Source organism: Ahaetulla prasina, chromosome 2, assembly GCF_028640845.1.
Source record: "Ahaetulla prasina isolate Xishuangbanna chromosome 2, ASM2864084v1, whole genome shotgun sequence".
In the NCBI taxonomy this organism is placed as follows: Eukaryota; Metazoa; Chordata; class Lepidosauria; order Squamata; family Colubridae; genus Ahaetulla; species Ahaetulla prasina.
In genome coordinates this window covers 7,442,855-7,465,626 of record NC_080540.1, presented here as the reverse complement: position 1 = coordinate 7,465,626, position 22,772 = coordinate 7,442,855, and the positions used below count along the sequence as shown (strand labels likewise).

Below are 22,772 nucleotides of genomic sequence, written 5' to 3'. Positions count from 1 at the left end.
TGGAATAGGTAAACTGGCACATCTGGGAGTTGAAGTCCACAAGTCTTAAAGTTGCCAAGGTTGGAGAACCCTGTTCCAGAGCACTGGAATTATGTCCTTCTTTGTGCAGCCACAAAGCAGAGTTTCAAAAGTAGCAACCATTTTGTCCCATCCACAAAATGGCAACAGCATTCCGGTCACCACCACACAGTGCAAGGGCAAGGGCAAACCTCTTGGTTTTGCTGCCTTAACAGGTTTTGCACACAGGGCTGCAGAAGGTTTCTGCAGCATTCAGAAGCTTCTACAGCACTGTGCAGACCTCTCTAAGGCAGCAAAACAGAGCGGTTTGTGTGGCGGCTGCCATTTTGTCCCCAGCCATAAATATGTGGGACAAAATGGTGGCCACCACACCAACTGCTTCAAACTGTAGCCCTGGGACACACAGCCTGCCCTCCTTCCACAATGAGCTCCAGAGAGCTTCAAAAGGTAAGTGTGGGGAGTGATGGGCATGTGGGGAGCAGGCCTGAGCATTGAAGGGTTTAGGCAGGATGGGATGGGAGGCAGGAGGGCACTGCAGGTGAACTTGTAGTGCGTTTTCAGAGTGAATGACAACAAGCCTGCTGCAGCCGTCTTAACCTTGAAATGGGGTCATAGCAGGGGTGAAATGCTCCCGGTTCAGAGAACCGATAGTGTTGTGCCTCGCTCGCCCCCCTCTCCGCAGCCGGGCCCCTCTCATCTCCTGTTATCTCAGCCAGAGACGGATAATGAAGACAAACGGCCTGGCATGCCTTCAGCCCCCAGTCCTGGCACCATGCCCAGACAAACGGAGCAAATAAACCCCTCCCCCACAGCATGTGAACATGAGGAACAGGAAGCCAGTCACGAGTTGGAATTGCCGGCAGCTGGAGGGTGGAGGGATCCACACTTCCGGAGAATGGAGAGGCGACATCAGCAAAAGGAAGGGAGGGGCAGGCCTGGATAAGTGCTGAGTCATGGAGCCACACCCCATGGCCTATATAAAGGATCTGCTTTCTGGCATTCTTTGAGTCAGGCAAAGTCTAATTTGGATTGCTGAAGTCACATCTTGGACTCCTGCCTGCCCTGAGAACTCTGACAGAACTTTGGCAAAGCTGCAGAGGCTTTGTGGCCACACTTGATACAGACTTCCCCGACCCAGCTGTCAGAGGAGGAGTGGAACACGACAGATAGCAAAAATCCCTGCCCGCCCACCCCCCTGCCCAGCTGAGCTGCGCGATCATCAGAGGTTTGTTTTTTTTTTACTTTTAAAAGCATTTCTTCGGCCAAAAAAATTGCCTGATCGTCAGACTCTTCGGTAGAAAAAAGTGCTTTTAAAAGGCTCTGACAATCCCAGCTGAATTGCCTGATCGTCAGAGGCTTTTTTTTTCTTTTAAAGGCAAAAATAATGTTTTTAAAAGAAAATAATTAAAAAAAAAAAAACCTTCTCCCAAAAAACTTTTGTTGTATTTTTCTTTATTTTGTTTTTAAAAGTTAAAAGTTTAATAAAAAATATTTTTTTAAAAATGTGGCAGCTGGCAGGGAAGTGATGGGTTAGGAAAATCAAGATTTGTATTGTTATTTAGTGAGTTGAAGTATTACAGGTGCCATTCTCAAATTCATGCCTCTGGGCAGTCAACAGACAAGAAGTAAGAGCTCCTCTTTCAAACACAGATTGTGTCTTGTGGCGGTGGAAGGAGGGTTGCAAGCATGAAGAGGCAGCCTGTAATAATAAGAATCCCAACGAAAAGTTCCTGATGAAAAAAGAGGTATCAAAATAAAACAGGTCCCAGAATGAAGAAAAAAAACCTCAAACTCATGGATATTTTAGAAATTTGATGGAGAATGGGAGAATGTATCTCATATGTGACCAGAGAAAAGGAATTACAAAATGAAAAAAGGCAATTACTCAAAAATAAATACAAATAGCATGAGGCAAAAATAAGACAAAAATAAATTTATTTAGGTATTGTATAGCGAAAATACAGCAGGAAATATGAGTAGTAAGCGTAAGATCTTTAGAGAATTTAAGGCAACCAAAATATGTTGCTACCCCTCTTGATCTTTCGCAGCTTAGCAGCCTGGCTGGGCGGGGGAGGGGGAACCACCCATGTGATGTGTGGACTGGCCCACACATGTGTTGGAAGAAATGTCCATCTGGGTTCAGTTCCAAGTGGGGAGAAAGACACTGAAAACGCTATTAGAAAGGGACAGGACTACTGTTGTGTCTGCGCCCTCCGAGCCGGGCCTCCTGCCAGAAAGTGACTTGGAAAGTGATGGGGAAGGGCCATCAGGACTTACCTCGGGAGCACCAGCTTCCCTGGCTCAGCTCCAGGAGCCAGAAGCAGGCCAGGTGAAAGAGATAACGAGGCCTCCTTCCTCTGACTCTTCCCCCCCCCAGGTCACGCCTTCAGACCCAGCTGACAGCAATCAGGCTTGGTTGGATCCTAGGTTTCATAGGCAGGAGAGGAGGGAACAACAGAAGCAGGGGTGGGGCAGGCCTAGGAAGTGCTGAGTCATGGAGCCACACCCCACAGGATATAGAGGCAGTGAGTACTGCTGTGTCTCTTTGTAGCAGGCAAATCAACTGATTAACTAAGAGCTGAAGTTTGTTCCTGAGTGACTCACCAGCATCGAGGGAGATATCAGAGAATTTGGCAGACGTTCGCTATTCTGCTGCCAGAGCTGATAGTGCCGGCTAATTAAGCCCTCGTTCGGACGGAGGTGAGGGAGGACAGAACAACTACATTGTTTGAAGTCCTGAGTAGGTGACCTCATTCCATGAGGTCCTGTTCCTGTGAAAGAAATGTATTCTGATTGGTTGTCAGACTCCCACGGGGCATGCAGGGGTAACTTTGTAGGTTGTCTTGAGTCCCAGGCTTGGTTGAATCTTGCTAGGTGATGTAATCTTCCCAGGTGCCATGTGGTGAGATAGGTAGAGGCTAATCCTATTATGTCCTGAGGGTGAAGGTCTTTTGTGTTGTAGATAAGCTGGCCCAGCCTTTCATCTTGTAGATAGGTTGGCACCAGTCTTTCTGGAGCTATTAGCAAAGGTGGGGGCTGCTTTCTAAGAACATGTTTCTCCTTTTCTCATCCAGGAAGGTATAATATTCTGCCTTTTTAATATTTCCTAGAATATTTCATTCTTCTAGGAGAGGAGTAGGTGCTAACTTCCTACACATGCATGCACAGTTCCTCGCAGGAGTGGCAGGCCAGCAAGCATGCTCTTGTGCGCTGGCCCTCTGCTCATGTAGCCCGGTTTCCCTCTCCCCTCCAGGGCCACTAAGCTGCAAAGGTTGGGGACCACTGCTCTAGTCAGAAGAAAAAGCTGATTTCTAAGAATAAATGAGTAAGCAAACAGATACATACAAATAGTCATAATTCATTGTCTCTGCACTCAACTGCCTCTCTGTCTGTAATAATTTTAAGGTACTCCTGGCTGGGATCAAGTCTGTGCAGTAGAATGTTTGGTTGAATGGACAATGGATACTCAATCTCCAGTCTGGAATCTACGACTGGAAGTTACACGTCTCCTGTGGGGAAGGGAGACCATGAGCCACTGAGCCAAGGATGGTCCATCACACATGTCAAACAGCAAATTTCTAAGACTGGTTCCAGAGGTTGGTGGATTTAAACGGTCTAGTGGGCACCTGAGCTTCGCCCATTAATAATTCTGCTGGGCTTCTGCCGGTGACAGGGGTTCTGTGTTGGATGCCAGGAAAACATCGATTTTTGTTTGCCAGTCGCCTGGCTTGAGTCTGGACAATGCCTCTTTGCGCCCGGAAAACGCCTGCAAGGCCATTCGCAGGGTGGAAAGGCACCGAGAGGGCATGTCGGATGCCCTCTTCTGCCAAGTCCTCAAACTGGGTTGCCGTGAATTGCGGTTATCGGAAACTAGTGTCGGGCAACCCATGGGTTACAAATAGGTGCCGAGGACTGAGATCACGCCTCGGCTGTCATGGATCTCATGAGAATGATTTCCAGCCATTTGGAGTAGGCATCGACTACCAGGAAGGTTTGGCCGTGGAAGGGCCGCAAAATCAATGTGGATTCTCGACCAGGGCCCTTGGGGTCTCTCCCATTCCCGAACCGGGGCCGTTGGGGGTAGCGGTCTGGACTCCTGGCAGGCCTGGCATTTCCTACCCTTTCAGCAATTTCGAGTCCATTAAGGGCCACCACACATAGCTTCGCTAGACCCTTCATCCTCAATCCCTGGGTGACCTCGTGGAGGAGATCCAACACCTTTTCCTCAATTTCTCTGGGATCACCACTGATCCCCCATAGCAGGCACCCCTTGAGCCGAAGTTCCCCACGCTTTTTACAAACTCTTAAAACGCCGCCCGCGGCGGCCACCCTCTTTGTACCCAACCAAGTACAGTTCTCAAAATAATGTCCTGCATGATGAGCCACCTCCTTAGACGTGACTGGGCCAGAGTCCAGAGAGTCAATTAACAGTATGGGTGTCCCCGGAGTGGGGTCTCGATCGCCCTGGTAGTGGGCATCTGCTTAATGCGTCCGCATGCCCCAACTCTTTCCTGGCGATCCGCAGTTTGTAGGAGTAGGCGGCCAAAAGATAGTCCATCGGGTCAATCGGGCGAAAGTGCCACAGGCGCTGGCGGTCGCCAGCCAGTAACCCTAACAGTGGTCTATGGTCTGTAACAATTTCAAAGTCTCCCAAAGACGTATTCGTGAAACTTTTACCCCTGAAACTATAGCTAGAGCTTCCTTATCCAACTGACTATAGTTCCTCTCTGTTGAGGACATCGCTCTGGAGTAGAAGGCTATTGGGGCTTCTGTGCCATTTGGAAGCCTGTGGCTGAGCACAGCCCCCACTGTAAGGGAAGCATCGCAAACCAATACCAATGGCAATGAGCTATGATACTGGATCAGTAAGCTATCGCCGAGAGTAGGTTTTTACTGCCTCAAAGCCCTAGCTTCCGTCTTTCCCCAAGACCAAACAGTATTCTTTCCCAGTAACTTATGTAGCTCGGCAACGGTTGCCTTATTTTTCAAAAAGACCGCAAAAAGTTCACTAGACCCAGGAATGCCTGTAGCTCTGTTTTGTTTTTGGGCGCTGGAGCCTTTTATTGCCTTGACTTTGCTCAGTGGGTGAATTCCTTCCTTGTCTATTCTGTAGCCCAAGAACTCACGGATTCTACCCCTATTTGGCATTTGTTCACTTTAACCTTTAGACCGCTGACCGAAAATGCCCAGAACTTTTCTCAAACGCTCCCCAATTCTTCTAAATTTTCGGCTGATACCAATACATCATCAAATAGGGACTACCCCGGGAGCCCTTGCAGAAGTCGCCCATTAAATTTTGAATAGACCAGGTGCCACACTCACCCCAAACTGTAACCGGGTACACTTGAAAGCACCTCTGTGAGTCACAATTGTCTGGGCTTCGCTGTGTTGGCGTCTACAGGCAGTTGTTGATAGGCTTGGGCCAAATCTAATTTGCAAAACGTGCCCTTGCCCCAGCGAGTGCAGCAAATGTTGCACCACGGGGACCGGGTAAACGCTTTTTTGCAAGGCTTTGTTTAACGTTGCCTTGTAGTCAGCGCAGATTCTAACTGACCCATCTGGTTTCACTGGGTGACGATTGGCGTCCCACTTTGCATGATCGACTGGCACCAGTATCCCTGACTGATGAGCTTGTCTATCTCCTGTCAATCTTGGGTTTAAGGGCAAAAGGGACCTCCTTGCTTTTAACCGTATGGGGCTACCTGGGGTCTAAATTGAAGGAAATAGGGGTCCCTTGTACTTGCCCAGGCAGTCCTTGAACACATCTTGAATTCGTCATGAGTGTGTCTTTAGGTTAAAGTCACTTGTAGATGCCAGTCACTCCCATGCCCAATGCACGGAACCAGTCTAGTCCCAACAAACTTGGCAGGGTCCCTTCGACTATCGTGATGGGCAGGGTCTTCTTGTGTGGTCCGTACTCGACGCTGGACGGAGGTGGTCCTCGAACAGGGATGCGATTCCCTTGGTAGTCGTGAACTTTTAGCCGCTGTGTTTGCAGTTTGCGCTTACGATTTTCGCAAAGCTTTGCAAAAGTGTCCCAGGACATGATTGTGATCGCTGACCCGTGTCCACTTCTAGTCGGCACGGCACTCCTTCGATTTTCGGTTTTGTGAAGATTTTCTTCTCGACGCCGGTTGCTGCACGGCCTACTATCACGGTCGCTCGATTTGAATTCGCGCCTTTTGTTTTGACCAATCACGGGTCGCCTTGCCGATCCCGCCTGATTGGTTGGTTTGAATTTTCGGGAAGGTTGGGGTGCTCGACAGACTTGAGCCAGGTGCCCTTCTTCTCGCACCGACATGTAGCGCCCTGAACTTGCATCGTTGACGCGCTGGTGTTGCCCTCCGCAACTTCCGCATTCATCCCGGTCTTCTTGCCCCTTCTCCCGGTGAGGCAAACTCCTTCCTCATCCTCGCCCCTGATTCGGTCTGGATTTCTTCGTTGTGGACCGGGGTTGATTTCCTCGCCGTTGGCGTGAGTGGCTTTGTAGGGTTTCCGCCGCTTGGGTGGACATCTCATGAGCTCTGGCTCGTCCAGAGCGTTTGCCAGCGTTAGATTGCTTTTTGATAGCAGCCGCCCGCAAACGAATGTCTCTGACCCCACGGATGAGTTGCTCTAACAGCTCCTCATCCAAGTCTCGTACCCACAGTCCTTGGAGGCTTTTCTCCATGTAATCGCTGATGGATTCGCCTCTTGCTGTCTGCGCCTCCAAATTCAAAACGCGCATATTTGGACGGTGTTGGCGCGAAATGGTTCTTCAATAGATTTTGCAGAGTTTGCCACGATACCGATTGTACCGGCGTTGGCTCTGCCAGGGCTTCCGCGATGTCGATGACCTCGGACCGCAGTGGCTCAGAAATATGCCCTTTGCGGTTGTCTGAACTCCTTGCAGTTCGCTTGCCTCAGGAAGCTCTCAAACGGGTCATGCACGCTCCCCATTTCTCCTGGATGGGTCAAACGGCGCGGGCGGAGTGTAGCTGGCCATCGCTGCGATTCTGCCCTGAGTTTGCTGGGTTCGGTTCTTCCGCGCGTTCAGCTCGTTCCTGGTGCTCTTAGCCTCGGAATCCCACCCTCGTCGCCAGTGTTATGGCGGGAAGTAACGAGGCTGGAGACCAGGGTAGTGACAACAGCTCTTTAATATATGGTGAACCCAGCAACCGGGCTGGGGAAAAACCTCTCCTTATATACAGTTTAACCGGCGGCTTCAACCAATCAGCAACGTGCTTGTTTCCCGCCAAAACATTTAAAGATACATTACACTAAGAATAAATGAGTAAGCAAACAGATACACACAAATAGTCATCATTCATTGTCTCTGCACTCAATTGCCTCTCTGTCTGTAATAATTTTAAGGTACTCCTGGCTGGGATCAAATCTGTGCAGTAGAATGTTTGGGTGAATGGACAATGGATACTCAATCTCCAGTCTGGAATCTACAACTGGAAGTTACACGTCTCCTGTGGGGAAGGGAGACCATGAGCCACTGAGCCAAGGATGGTCCATCACACATGTCAAACAGCAAATTTCTAAGACTGGTTCCAGAGGTTGGTGGATTTAAACTCTCCTGTACTGGAAGGTCACACATTTTTAATGGTGACCAGGACCAGGACGGACTAGAAGTGACTTTTCTCTAGTGCTGCAGAATGTGAAGCCATAAAACTCGTAGGGCCTCTGTTCTCACTAGCTGCTGGTTTGGGAAGACTAGACTTGTTTGATCAGTAGCTTAAAAGCATCATCTGCTTACTCATTCCTCATGGGATAAGGGAGAAAAGAAAACGGGATGCTACTTCCTGCATATGCCTGGAATTTGAAATGATCACATGCTGAGAAAAAGATGTGTTTCTGCCTGGTTTCGAACCAGGGACCTTTTGCATGTTAGGCAAATGTGATAACCACTACACCACAGAAACCACAGGTACCTCTTAACTAGCATGCCCATATTGTTTACGGATCAATCCCAACTGATGTTTGTAGTGTGAAAGGGATTAAAGAGTTGCCATTCCCTAGAGATTCATACTCTCCAAAAGTCAATGATAAAGTGAAAGATGAGGGAGCAAAATGTATTGTCATTGTCAGGCTACTGGTTAAATCCCGCATTTCAGGAGAGTTTTTCTTTTCCGAAAGATTCCCCAAGTTATTATATGACGTCACAGGCAGGGGTGAAATCCAGCAGATTCTGACAGCTTTTGGAGAACTGGTAGTGGAAATTTTAAGCAGTTTGGAGAACCGGTAGTGGAAATTTTGAGCAGTTTGGAGAACCGGTAGTGGAAATTTTGAGCAGTTTGGAGAACCGGTAGTGGAAATTTTGAGCAGTTTGGAGAACCGGTAATAGAAATATTGAGCAGTTTGGAGAACCAGTAGTGGAAATTTTGAGCAGTTCGGAGAACTGGTAGTGGAAATTTTGAGCAGTTTGGAGAACCGGTAGTGGAAATTTTGAGCAGTTTGGAGAACTGGTAGTGGAAATTTTGAGCAGTTTGGAGAACCAGAAATATTGAGCAGTTCGGAGAACCAGTAGTGGAAATTTTGAGCAGTTCGGAGAACCGGTAGTGGAAATTTTGAGCAGTTTGGAGAACCGGTAGTGGAAATTTTGAGCAGTTCGGAGAACCGGTAGTGGAAATTTTTTATTTATTTACTTTTTATTTATTCGAATTTTTATACTGCCTTATCTCCCGAAGGACTCAGGGCGGTGTACAGCCAAATAAAAACATAAGAATAATACAAGTATGAATATACAACAAAAGAAGAGTTAGAAAGAACAGGTTTTGAAATCGTTAAAAAGGTTAAATATTTAGGAATATATATTACAGCTTCAAATGTTAAATTATACAAAAATAATTATGAGGTATTGTGGCAGAAGGTATGGAAAGAAATGGAGAGTTGGAAGAAGTTACAACTATCTTTGCTGGGAAGAATAGCGGCTATAAAAATGAATGTTTTGCCCAGGTTTCTGTTTTTGTTTCAAATGATACCGGTGTTTAAGAATGATATTAAATTACAGGAATGTCAAAAGGGGTTAATAATTTGTATGGATGGGCAAAAACCAAGAATAAAATTAAAATAATGCAGGATATAAGGAAAGGGGTCTTAAAATGCCTAATTTAAAATTGTATTATGAAGCAGTTGTTTTATCATTAATTACTGATTGGATTAATTTAACTGAGGAAAGAGTTCTGAATATAGAAGGTTATGGTTTGTTATATGGGTGGCATGCCTATTTATTATATGATAAGAAAGTTGATAAAATATTTAAAATAATATAATTAGAAATGCATTATTGAGGGTTTGGAGGAAATATCAATACAAATTAGATGGAAAGATTCCAATATGGGCAAACCCGAGACACATGATAGAAAATATAAATATATATCAAAAGATGGAGGTAGTTACTTATAAAGAACTTCTTTGTATGGAAAAGGGGGAATTACAATTAAAATCTAGAGAAAAGATGGGGGAAGAAGGGAAAAATTATACATGGTTCCAATATGGACAATTACAAGCTAGATGGAAATTAGATCAAAAATAGGTGTTAAGCAAATTGAGGAAATAATTTGTATTAGATATATTTTTGAAGGAGAGGAATTGAGAGTGTGAATAAGTGTGGAGAGACTAGAGATTATAATTTAGGAATTATTTTAGATTATGATTGTTAGTTTTGATACCCTGCATTTTGTTCTGGGAAGTCGGGGTGGGGTGGGGGTAAAGGGAAGGAATTGGGGGTTGAGGTTAGTGATAGAGTGATGGTTAATGTACAGGGATTATTGAAGATGTATAAATATAATTAATGTAGGGTCGGGTCTGACCAGTTGCCATTTTAGAACGGTGGGGAGGAAAAAGAGAGAGTAGGAGGTAGGAAAGAGGAGAAGAGGAAGGAAGAGGGTAGAAGAGAGAAGAGTGCAGGGTGGAGGAGGAGGTAGATAAGAGAAGGAGAGGAAGGTTTGGAAAGTAAAAGAAGGTAGAAGAGGGAAGAAGGTTAAAAAGGGGGGTGGTGACTGGGCAGGCCCGACTAATTGTATATAACTGTACATTGGATGAATTATTTGATAAGATTGTAAAAATAAAACTTTTTTATAAAAAAAAAAAAAAAAACAGTTTGCCCACACAAATTCACTGCTTTGTCCAAGACAAAAAGCCAGGAAGTTCCGCCTCCTGCTTTTATAGTCTCTGTAGGTGTCACTGCGTGACTCATCATTCTTTGACTTTGTCCCAACGCCTCCTCTGCTGCGCACGCCGGTCACGTCTGCGCAGTCTTGCATCAAGCCAAAATTGTTCTTGGGGCGTTGCCAAATCAGAAGAAGGCCCAGGAGAATCAGGCCTTGCCGGCCCCTCCTCCTCCCTTTGGGTGGGTGCCAGGGAGGGAGAGGGCCCAGGAAAAGCAGGCCTTGCCAGGTCTTCTTCCTCACTTTCTGAATCATCCGAGTCCAGGAGTCCGAGTCCAGGAACCTGGGTCACAACACCTGTGTACAAATGGAGGCTGGCATTGATCGCCCTGAGTCCCCCGGGAGATAGGGCGGTATAAAAATGCGATTAAATAAATAAATAAATCAGATCTTGTATTCTCAGCAGGAGCCAAAATGTAGAAATAACTTTCCAATTTCCCCTCCCTTAAGCCTGTGATCTTCTCCTGCTTTTTAATTCTGGGAGGTAAAAATATTCAAGCAGATGGCTAAATAATTAAATCTGGCAGGAAAAATACTGAGAGGGTGAGAAGTGCAGTCCCAAGACAAAGAACCCAATCAATAAACAATCTATTGCCTTAATCATTCAACTAATCAAGCAGGCCGTCCCTGGGTGGGCTCGAACCACCATCCTTCTGGTTAACAGCCAGACGCGCTAACCCATTGCGCCACAGAGACCTGGCACAGGCCTCCCTCTCGGCTCCCCTCACTTGAGCATCCATTGCTGGCTAGACAGCAATTAGATACTTTGGTCCCAAGACTCAGTGTGCACCTCTCTCTCCCGCCATCAGATGGGAAAAGAGAAACCCTGAATATAAATATTGCTTCTCTTGCAACAGACTCTCAACAGCTGTGCCAGTGGTGTAGAGGCATCATGCAGGGTTCCCAATCTTGCGACCCGGGTTCGAGTCCCGGCTGGCGCAGGTCTCCTTCCACCTTTTGCTCTTCTAGGATGTACAGGCAGCATCACCGGATGAAGTTTTGATCCCGGATTCTGATTTTGTGGGAGAAACGGAGAAATGCTCTTGATGGCCGGCACTGACATCACTTTGCCTTCTCTCTGCTTTTGGTTGAACCTCTTATGAGGATAGGTGGAGCCGAAGCCACCAAATCACTATCAGCAGGAAGAAGAGCCCTCAGGGATGAGATTCAAATCCATGCATACAGAGTACATAGCACGAGTTGTCTTTCAATTTCCCCACTCAGCCATCTTGCTAAATAAGGGAAGGGTACCTGCAGGTGTTCTTGAGTGAACTGGAACCGCCCCATCCATCTGCTCAACAGCCAGACCCTTTGACCCCTTGTGCTCCAGAGATGTGGGATACGGCTCCACCTCAGTCTACATGAAGAGCTGACACCCACCTGTCTCCCCCTAGTGGATCCTAGGCAGCTTTGCACCATCCAAGTGATTCCTGCAATCATCATCTCAAGCTGGTTGCATGGAGACTCTGTCAAGCCTTCTTGGAGGACCAAAGGGTGGGGTGGGGGAAAAGAAGAAAATTTAGGGCAGTTTTCTGGCCAGTTCAGCCTATTTTGCCAAGAAAATGAACTTCCCTGAAAATTTCACCTGCAGGATGATGAATGTTTTGGAAGTAAAAACTTTCCATGGCTGGGAATCGAAGCCGGGTCGCAGCGGTGAAAGTGCTAATCCTGATCACTAGGCATCCAGGGAAGGACAAGGGGGCCTTTATCCCTTCAGCTTCTCCTTGGAAGGTGCATCAACCCCAGGCTCAGGTCCTGCAAGTGGGAAGATTTGTAAGAGAACCAGAGAATCTCTTCCTTTGAGATTTTCACTTTCTCCCTCTTTGGAAAACCCCAACTGTTGGTGGCCTGGATGACTGGAGAATCCCCATAGACAAGAAACTCCTGTGCTCAGTGAAATGACAAAGCACCCTTTCCCACCCAGGAGAAGCAATCCTTGGATCCATTTGCACCACTTAAAGATACCATCTGGTCTCACTCACCTCACAAGATATCCTAAGGAAATCATCCAGATTTAAGGAAAGAGGCACACCAGAACGTCTCCTTCCTGACAGGATTAACCGTAGTGGGAAAAAGATTTCTTCCAACGTCCAGTTTGCCAAACTGCTCAGAAAGTTAACAAGCAATTCTTCTGAACCGGTGCGAACCGGCTGAATCCCACCACTTCTTCCAGGTGACTTGATGCAGATGGCAGCTCTCTCTTGGCATCTCCTGCCCTGGAGGCCTGGGGATGAGAGGGTTATATACTCTTTCTCCAACATCCCAGATGTAATGAGCCATTGGTCAAAGCTGACGCCCAAAACCTCCATTCAAAGAGAAAGAAAGGCAAACAAAGGGGGAATGAGGAGAGTCCCCCTTCCATTTTCATCCAAAATAAGTTAGCTTGGAAGTTCTTAGAATGAAGGAATTCTGGGACCTCCTTTCCCAGACTGGATTCAAAGTGGAATGTGGATACTAGCCAATCTTCAAACAGCTTTTCAGCAAAGTCAAGAAGAGAAGGAATAAAGGAAAGCCATAATCATACAGCATCTCTTTTTCTTAATTTTTGCTAGATTAATTCTTGGTTGGCATCGCTGAGACAAAATATATTGTTGTGACCCAGGTTCCTGGACCCAGACTCCTGGACTCGGATGATTCAGAAAATGAGGGAGAAGACCTGGCAAGCCCTGCTTCTCTTGAGCCCTCTCCCTCCCTGGCACCCACTCAGAGGGAGGGCGGCAGGCCTGATTCTCCCGGGCCTTCTTCTGATTTGTAGCGCCCCAAGAACAGTTTTGGAGGGCGCAAGATTCTGAAGGCTTGATCGGCGTGCGCAGCAGCGGAAGAGTTGGGACAAAGCCAAGTCATAATTGTCATGCAGTGACATCTGCAGAGACTATAAATAGGGCGGGACTTCCTGGTTTTTGTCTCGGACAAAGCAATGAATTTGGCAAGCTAATTCATGGAGGAAGAATATATTAAGTGAGTAATTCTGGCCTTATCTATAATTTCCTCGTTATCTCCAGAAACTTGGCAGGCCCGTGGGTAGGCGTGGCCAGGACATGTATCTATGTAAATAAAAGGAAAAAAAAAGGAAGGCCTCTGACGGACTCTTTGCTGGGAGTATTGGGGGAAGGGAAACAGAACATTTTGTCCGAGACCTGACTAAAACATCTTCCACCAAAGATGGATCAGCAGCAGGTACAGCAGCAGTTAGAGCAGCTACAGCGCTAATCAACAGCTCCAGCAGCAAGTGGCTCACTTGGCAGGCCAACTTGCTGCCAGGAATGTGCCTGCAGCCCCCCATCCTCCCACCTCCTCCTCGTCGCAAGTGCCCGATAACCGTGCCGGATAAGTTTTCTGGGCAGCCTGAGATGTTCCCGACCTTCTTGGGACAGTGCCAGCTCTACATGGCTATGAGGCCAGAGGATTTCCCAGATGACCGGGCTAAGGTGGCCTTCGTGATTAACCTTCTTCCGGCTCGGCTGCTCGATGGGCCACGCCCTCTTGCTCCAGGACAGCCCCTGCTGGCGGACCAACAGCGCTTTTGGCAGCACCACGCACCATGTATGAGGACCCCGTCAATGCTGACGGCAACCAGGCGCCTTAAGGAACTCCGTCAAGGGAAACGCCTGCAGGAGTACATCGAATTTCGCCTTTTGTGCCAGGACTCTGACTGGAATGATGCAGCGCTGGTGGACGTGCTCCAGGAGGGACTCTCAGAGGAATTGCAAGACGAGCTGGCCGTGGAGGCGCCAGGACCTCGACAACTTGGTGCCCTTTGTCTCCGCCGATGCCCGCCTGCAACGGCGACCGTCCCGCGCACCCCCGGGACCTCCGCCGACATCTGCACCCCCACTCCTGCACCACCAGCACCCAGGGTCGCCCCACGCTTTGTAACTGCCATGAAGAGCCCATGGAGTTGGGAGCGCCAGACCTCGCCTAACAGCCCAGGAGCGAACCGGAGGCGCCAAGGGGATTGTGCCTGTACTGTGGGAGCCCGCCACTACCGCTTCTTGCCCCAGAAAGCGGCGTGCACGACGCCGTCCTCGAATCACAGCGTGACCAATCGAACGGAGCAGGCCCGACCGGGAAACCCTAGGTCGGGCACGCATTAAGCCCCCACTGGACGCTATGGAAGTAGACTCTGGGCCCCTCGCATCTGATTCTGGACACACGGATATGGTTGGGGAACCAGTCGGACGGGCTCCAGGCGCATGCGCTGGTGGACCTAGGGCCACAACAAACTTTATGGACCAGGCCTTTGTGACCCAGACCAGTTTGCGGTCCCCGTGGTTCCGTGGACCCTCCGATGCGGGTAGAGACAATTGATGGACGAGAACTGGTGTCCGCCCCATTAAATTCGCCACCCAGCCTTTGCGCCTGGCTATTGGGGACCATGAGGAGGCGATCCAGTTTTATGTCACGGCGGACCTTCATTTTCCCTTGGTCCTTGGGTTGGCCTGGCTTCGACCCACGATCCTCAGGTGGCCTGGTCGGAACGCCATCTCTTTCCCGAGTCTGCAGTGCGCCGATCACATCCGCCACACCTGTGCCGCCAGAACGCCCCCACCGCTGCCATCACCTTGCCTCCTGAGCTGACGGACTTCCCGACGTGTTCAGCGAGAAGGAGGCGGACCGACTACCCCCGTGATCGGCCCTACGATTGCCCGTGGACCTTCTGCCCAACGCACCACTGCCTGTGGGACGCCTGTATTCCATGTCGGAGCCCGAGTTGGCCGCCTCAGGGACTTCCTGGACAAAAACCTGGCCCGAGGGTTCATCCGCCTTCAAAGTCCCTCTCTCGGCCCGGTCCTCTTTGAAGAAGAAGACAGGGGACTTGCGCCTTATGCTGTGATTACCGCCGCCAAACGCCATTACGGTGCGGAATCGCTACCCCGCCGCCATCCCGGAGCTACTGGAAAGGTTGCGGAGGCCACGATCTTCACCAAGCTCGATCTCCGGGGCCTACAACCTGGTGCGGATACGAAGGAGACGAATGGAAGACGGCATTCGCACCGATACGGACACTACGAATACACTGTCATGCCATTTGGTTGACCAATGCTCCCTACCGCTTTCAGCACTTCATGAACGACGGTTCCGAGACATGTTGGATCGGTTCGTGGTTATCTACCTCGACGACATCCTGATTTACTCCCGGTCCAGGAAAGCCACCTTCGACACGCCAGTCTGGTTCTGCAACGCTATGGAGCAACAACTCAATGCGGTGGAGAAATGCCTTCTTCCGGACTTCCATAGAATTCCTCGGCATATCATCTCGCCCGAGGCATAGCCATGGACCCACGTAAAGTAGAAGCTTTGTGTAGCTGGGAAGCCCCTCGTCGGGTGAAGGATGTTCAGCGCCTACTGGGCTTCGCCAACTACTACCGGACCTTCATCCCGGGCTTCGCCACACTGACAGCTCCACTTACCCAGCTCCTCAGGGAGAAGGTTGCATTCCGTGGGGTCCCCGCAGCAAGAAGCATTCACAGCCTCAAGAAAGCCTTCGCCACGGAACCCGTCCTGAGGCATCCCGACCCGCTCCGGCCTTTTGTGGTGGAAACGGACGCGCCCAATGTGGCTCTGGGAGCGGTGCTGCTACAGGCTCCGACGAATGGCGGCACACTTTTTCCCTGCGCTTACTACTCCCGGAAACTCAACCCTTCCGAGCGCAACTACACTATCTGGGAAAAGAGTTGCTGGCTATCAAGGCTGCATTCGAGGCTTGGCGACACCATCTGGAGGGGGCCCGACATCAGGTGGAGGTCCGAACGGACCATCGGAATCTCGAGCACCTCACCACAGCTCGGAAGTTGAACCAGCGGCAGATCCGGTGGTCGTTGTTTTTTGCCCGGTTCAACTTCCGCGTGACCTACATTCCCAGCGGTCACAACCGGAGGGCGGATGCCCTGTCCCGCAAGCCAGAGTACCTCTGCGCCAAGGACCCCCTTCCTCCACGGACAGTGCTGGCGGCAGAAGCCTGGCCCGCAGCACGGGAGCCAGTGGCCTTGCGGCCCCAGGTGCGAGAGGCGCAGCGCCAGGACGCCTGGTCGCAGCAAAGGAGAGCGGAGGTGGGCCCCACGTCTCCTTGGACCTTGGAGGAGGACTTACTCAAGTTTCGGGGGCGATTATATGTGCCCACAGGACCACTCCGAGCCCTCGTCATGACCCAGTGCCACGACAACCCTGCAGCAGGACATTTTGGGTTCTTCAAGACCCTCCACCTGGTGACACGGACCTTTTGGTGGCCCCGAGTGCGGCATGATGTACATGCGTACATGACATCCTGCGTACCGTGCCGGCAAGCCAAGGCCGCCATGGGGGCCCCTCCCGGGCTCCTCCAGCCCTTGCCGACACCCGACAGACCCTGGGGAGCAATCTCCATGGACTTCCTGACGGACCTGCCACCGTCCTCTGGGTTCACCACGGTGTTGGTGGTGGTGGACATGCTCACCAAGATGGCACACTTCATCCCATGCCACGGACTGCCCACAGCTGCAAAAACGGCCCGTCTCTTTCTGCAGCACATCTTCCGCCTCCATGGTCTACCGGACAGGGTGGTTTTGGACCGCGGAGTTCAGTTCACAGCTCGCTTCTGGAAGAGCCTGATGGCCGCGTTGGAGGTGCAGGTGTGTCTGTCGTCATCGCACCATCCAGAGACCGACGGGGGTACAGAGAAGGTCATCGGTATCCTGGAACAGTATCTCCGTTGCTTCGTCAACCAGCAACAGGACAACTGGGCCGATTACCTGTCCCTGGCGGAGTTTGCTTTTAACAACTCTCAGCACACCTCTATTCAGATGACCCCGTTCTTTGCCAATGTGGGGTACCATCCGCGGCTCTTCCTCTGGCACCACCGGACTCTCCTGTTCCCGAACGCAGACCTTCCTGACGGAATTGCATGCGGTCCAACAGTTGGTACGCGCCAGCAGCTGAATCGGGCAAAGGAGGACTACAAACGTCCGCCGACTGCCCCGACGGGCAACGCCCCGCTGGCAGTTGGAGACCGGTGTGGCTCCACCAAACACCTCCCGTCCGACCGCCCGGTAAAGAAGTTGGACCACCGATTCATCGCCCGCTCTGTCGAGGCAGTCATCAACCCGTAGCTCACCGACTGACCCTGCCACGATCCATGCGGATCCACCTGCTTCACCGTCCCTTCTGGTTCCTGAGGCCACACCGAGTCCCCTTCGGTGCCCAACAGCACCTGGCCACTGTCGCCGAGGACGGGTCGGAGGAATACAAGTCCACAGCGACGAGACTCCGCTGGCTAAAGGGTCGCTTTCCAATATTTGATCGCGTGGAAGGGATACGGGACTGATTTCTCCTGGGTAGATGCCTCCGACGCTCATGCCCCTGACCTGGTGCAGGCCTTCCATGAGCAGAACCCAGCCCGACCGCATCCCGATCGTCAGCCCGGGGAAGGGCCCTGCATGTGAGGATAGTGTTGTGACCCAGGTTCCTGGACCCAGACTCCTGGACTCGGATGATTCAGAAAATGAGGGAGAAGACCTGGCAAGCCCTGCTTCTCTTGAGCCCTCTCCTCCCTGGCACCCACTCAAAGGAGGGGCCGGCAAGGCCTGATTCTCCCGGCTTTCTTCTGATTTGGCAACGCCCAAGAACAGTTTTGGAGGGACGCAAGGTTACGAAGGCTTGATCGCGCGCAGCAGCGGAAGAGTTGGGACAAAGCCAAGTCATAATTGTCATGCAGTGACATCTGCAGAGACTATAAATAGGAGGCGGGACTTCCTGGTTTTTTGTCTCGGACAAAACAATGAATTTGGCGCAAGCTAATTCATGGAGGGAAGAATATATTCGTGAGTAATTCTGGCCTTATCTATAATTTCCTCGTTATCTCCAGAAACTTGGCAGGCCCGTGGGTAGACGTGGCCAGGACATGTATCTATGTAAATAAAAGGAAAAAAAAAGGAAGGCCTCTGACGGACTCTTTGCTGGGAGTATTGGGGGAAGGGAAACAGAACATATATATTTTTTGCACATGAGGAAGGAGGAACAGTCTGCCACATTCCAGGAACTCTGGCAGAACTGAGGTGGTGCAGGGAGATATTTCCTGTATAGGCTTGGAATGTGAAATGTTCCCATGCTGAGAAAAAAAAATGTGTTTCTGCCTGGTTTTGAACCAGGGACCTTTTGCATGTTAGACAAATGTGATAACCACTACACCACAGAAACCAGAGGTATAAGTTGAGTTCAACCAGCATGCCCATATTTTTTGCTGGCTATCCAAGACTGATGCTTGCAATCGGGGATAGACTAAAGATCTGCTATTGCTTTGTGCCTTTACAGAGCTTGGTGGCAGAGCAAAGGATAAGGGAGCATAATTTAAGGCATTTTCAGGCTGCTGGTTGAATCCTGTTGTTCAGGAGAGGGGTTTTGGGGGTTTTTTTGCAACCAATTCCCCCACATAACTTTTGTTCGACTTAAAAACCTAGACAACCTTTCTGCAACAGAAAGGGTGACGTGAAAGCAAACTGCCTGAGAAATAAATGCAAGCCAGGAAATTGAAGCCCCAAATGTCTCACATCACTTTGCTCCCAGCAAAGTGTGAGGACAATTAACCAGTGGAACAGCTTGCCTTCAGACGTTGTGGGTATTTCATCACTGGAGGTTTTGAAGAAGACACTGGACAGTCACTTGTCTGAAATGGTATAGGGTCTCCTGCTTGAGCAGGGGGTTGGGCTAGAAGACCTCCAAGGTCCAGCTGTATTCTGATTCTGATTCTAATTCAGGGTGTCCCAGGAAAGCCAGCCATGGATCGTATAGGGGCAGATGCAAAGAAAGAGCTTGATATGGGGAAAGGATGGGTGTTTCAGGACCACGGAGAGCACCCAACGTAGGTTCATTTGGACTGCATTATCTTTGCCTAAAAAGGACATCACTCCAGCTCTTCCCGGTGGCCATCAGAAATCCAGAGAAAGATACTGGTGGGCGGAGGTGGGCAACTATGGCAACATTACGACTTGTGGACTTCTGGGAGTCATAAGTCCACAGGTGGTAATGTTGCCATAGTTGCCCAATCCTGCTGTAGGGTGTCTTCATCTCCCTTTTGCATTTTGGAAGATAAAACTGTCACAACAGATGAACAAATATTTATGCCTCAGTAAGAAAAAAGCCTTGATAGGATGAGAATTGAAGCCCTCATGTTAAGAGCCTGCTGCATTAAAAACCCACCCCCTTTATATTTAAATCATCAAGCAGGTCGTCCCTGGGTGGGCTCGAACCACCATCCTTCTGGTTAACAGCCAGATGTGCTAACCCATTGCGCCACAGAGACCTGGCACAGGCCTCCCCCTCAGTTCCCTCCACCTGAGCATCTGTAGCTGGGGCTGGATAGACAGCAGTAAGATATATTGGTCAGAAGACACAGTGCCTTATAACAATAAGAACAATCCCTTCTAGGTTTCATCCCAGATTCTGCTTTCAGTGACTTTCACACTTATGAAAGCCAAAAAGAAGCCCTGGCGCCAGGTATGCATTTCCTGACTGAGGGAGGCTGATGCCAAGTCCTGTTCCAAGTCTCTGTGGTGCAAAGGGTAGCACATCTGGCTGTTAACCAGAAGGATGGTGGCTCGAGCCCACCCAGGGACAACAGCCTGCTTGATGGCGTGAACCAGAGCTGAAGGTCTGTGGGCTTTGATTCCCACACTGTCGATACTTTTTCTCGCTAGGATTTAAATATGTGTATTATTTTTACCTTCCGGAATGCAAAAGGGGGAGGAAACATAAAGAATAACATCTCCTTAACCCAGGGGTCTCTGTCGTGTCCCACTCCTCCGCTGACGGCCGGGTCAGGGAAATCCGAATCAGGCATGCCTCTGCAGCTCTGCCAAAGTCCTAGCAAAGTTCTCAAGGCAGGCAGGAAACCAGAAAGTGATTTCAGCAAGGTAAGGTAGACTTTGCCTGACTCAGAGAATGCCAGAAAGCAGATCTTTTATATAGGCCATGGGGTGTGGCTCCATGACTCAGCACTTATCCCGGCCTGCCCCTCCCTTCCTTCTGTTGCCGCTGCTTATCTAATCTCCTGAAGCGAGGGTCACTCCAGTCTGCAGCTGTTGGTAATTGACCTTCCTCAGGCTCACATGCTGTGGGGGAGAGGGAGGGGTCTAGCTGCTCCGTTTGCCTGGGCATGGAGCCAGGGCTGGGGGCTGGAGGTGTTTCTTCTTCCTCAGCCTGTCTGGGCATGGAGCCAGGGCTGGGGCCGGGAGGCATGCTAGGACATTCCTCAGCGTTCGGAAGCAGATAAGAAGGCCCCGGCTGCGGGGAAAGCGGGCGGGGCACAACAGTCTCCAACCTTGATCCCTTTAAGACTTGTGGACTTGTTGAAGTCCACAAGTCTTAAAGGGACCAAGGTTGGAGACCCCTGCCTTAACCCACTGATGCTGTAGATATCAGGCTGGGATGGCCAGCAAAAGATATGGGCATGCTGGCTGAGAACAGCCTGTTTCTGTGGTGTAGTGGTTATCACATTTGCCTCACACGCAAAAAGTCCCTGGATCAAAACCAGGCAGAAACACATCTTTTTCTCAGCATCGGAGCCACTCCTCGCTCAAAGAAAGGACAGGAAAAGGCTGCACTGAGACAAGCAAGAACCCCATTCTCTTTTCTATTTTATTGGAGAGGGAATGAATGAGAAGAGACCAATTTCAAGACACCAATTTCAAGAAGAGCTTGTTATCCTGAGGCCTGTCTGAGTTTGAACTCCCGGAATTCTGAGCATGAGGGAAGAAAGGTTTCCCATCCATGAATCACCTTAAGCAAAGGAGGAGGTGGGAGGGGGAGATTTCTCCAGGTGCATCCAGACCAGGGATCAGCAACCTGTGGCTCTGGAGCCGCATGTGGCTCTTTCACCCCTCTGCTGCGGCTCCCTGTCACTCAAAATAACCGCCAATGTGCGACACTCGCCAGCACGCGATTTATTGAGTTTTTCAATCCCCTGGGAGGCCAACCATGGATAAATCCAAGAAAAGAAAAATTTCTGAGAAAACAGAACGTTTAATTCAACTACATATACTAGTTTTGTGGCTGCTCAAGAAATAGCCAGGCACGGGAAGGGTTTTGTGGCTTCCGGTGTTTTCTTTTCTGTGGGAAACGGGTCCAGATGTCTCTTTGAGTGTTTAAGGTTGCAGACCCCTGATCCAGACCAACTATGCTTTGTCACTTTGAGCCAGTACGCTGACAACCACAAGACATAAACAATGCTTCAAAGACAGGCTCCTTGTTCTTGTCTCTTGACCGTGCCTTTCCATTTCTGACAGGATTTTTGCTCATTTTTTATTTATTTATTTATTTATTTGTTCATATTTTTATACCGCCCTTCTCCGAAGACTCAGGGCAGTGTACAGCCAATAAAACAGGACAGAAATCCTAAACAAATTAAAATACTATAACAAATTTAAAAATCTAATTCGACCGCTGTATACTTAAAATATTAGCTAAAATTTTATCAAAAAACTAAAACCCTATTAAAACCATATTAAAACCCACTAAAACCCCCATACTAAAATCCATCAGGCCAGCCCCGCTTGGTGAAAAAAGAAAGTCTTGAGCTCGCGTTTAAAGGTCCGGAGATCAGGGAGGAGACGGAGTCCCACCGGCAGCTCATTCCATAGAGCCGGGGCCCCCACAGAGAACGCTCTTCCCCTGGGGACCGCCAGCCGACATTGCCTAGCCGACGGCACCCTAAGGAGGCCCTCCCTGTGAGCGCGCACTGGACGTACCGGACAATGGGAGGTAACTGTCGGCAGCAGGCGGTCCTGTAAATATCCCGGTCCAATGCCATGGAGCGCTTTAAAGGTGATAACCAGCACCTTGAAGCGCACCCAGAAGACCACCGGCAACCAATGCAGCCTGCGCAGGAGAAGTGTTACATGGGAGCTACGGGGGGCTCCCTCAATCCCCCACGCGGCCGCATTCTGTACACGTTGGAGCCTCCCGGTGCTCCTCAAGGGGAGCCCCATGTAAAGAGCATTGCAGTAATCCAGATGGGAAGTGACGAGGGCATGAGTGACCGTGCATAACGAGTCCCGGTCCAGGAAAGGGCGCAATTGGCGAATCAGGCGAACCTGATGAAAAGCTCCCCTGGCGATGGCTGTCAAATGGTCTTCTAAAGACAGTCGTGCATCCAGGAGAATGCCTAAATTGCGCACCGATTCCCTGGGGGCTAAACGATTGGCCCCCCCCCCATAGTCAGCAATGGAGTAAGCTGACTGTGCCGGGACGCCGGCATCCACAGCCACTCCGTCTTGGATGGGTTGAGTCGGAGCCTGTTCATCCCCATCCAGACCCAAACGGCCTCAAGACACCGAGTCATCACATCGACGGCTTCGTTGGGGTGGTTCGGGTGGAGATGTACAGTTGAGTATCATCAGCATACAGCTGACAGCTCACCCCGAAAGGAGCTGCTCTTGAGAAAAGTGACTTTTATCCTCTGCAGAGATTTTCTCAGTCTTCACAAAATTGCAGATAATGCTTAGACATTAAAAAATGGAAAAATCTAGAAACTGTTCCTGATGGAAACAACATCACCTTTTGAATTACGTAATGTTAGAGGGACCCTTTTCTTCCACTCCCAGGCCCATCATCCCAGGCCCAGAAGCC

At 49.8% G+C, this 22,772-nt stretch overlaps 6 non-coding genes across 6 annotated transcripts; 2 read left to right on the top strand and 4 right to left on the bottom strand.

Annotated features, from left to right (window-relative positions):
* Positions 1-7,855: 7,855 nt before the first annotated feature.
* On the bottom strand, positions 7,856-7,928 carry TRNAV-AAC (transfer RNA valine (anticodon AAC)). The gene has a single exon. It is a non-coding gene; the product is annotated as a tRNA-Val (tRNA).
* Positions 7,929-10,797: 2,869 nt separating this feature from the next.
* TRNAN-GUU (transfer RNA asparagine (anticodon GUU)) lies at positions 10,798-10,871 on the bottom strand. The gene has a single exon. It is a non-coding gene; the product is annotated as a tRNA-Asn (tRNA).
* Positions 10,872-18,274: 7,403 nt separating this feature from the next.
* TRNAV-AAC (transfer RNA valine (anticodon AAC)) lies at positions 18,275-18,347 on the bottom strand. Its single transcript has one exon. It is a non-coding gene; the product is annotated as a tRNA-Val (tRNA).
* Positions 18,348-19,375: 1,028 nt separating this feature from the next.
* On the bottom strand, positions 19,376-19,449 carry TRNAN-GUU (transfer RNA asparagine (anticodon GUU)). The gene has a single exon. It is a non-coding gene; the product is annotated as a tRNA-Asn (tRNA).
* Positions 19,450-19,690: 241 nt separating this feature from the next.
* Positions 19,691-19,763, top strand: TRNAN-GUU (transfer RNA asparagine (anticodon GUU)). The gene has a single exon. It is a non-coding gene; the product is annotated as a tRNA-Asn (tRNA).
* Positions 19,764-20,615: 852 nt separating this feature from the next.
* On the top strand, positions 20,616-20,688 carry TRNAV-CAC (transfer RNA valine (anticodon CAC)). The gene has a single exon. It is a non-coding gene; the product is annotated as a tRNA-Val (tRNA).
* Positions 20,689-22,772: the final 2,084 nt, after the last annotated feature.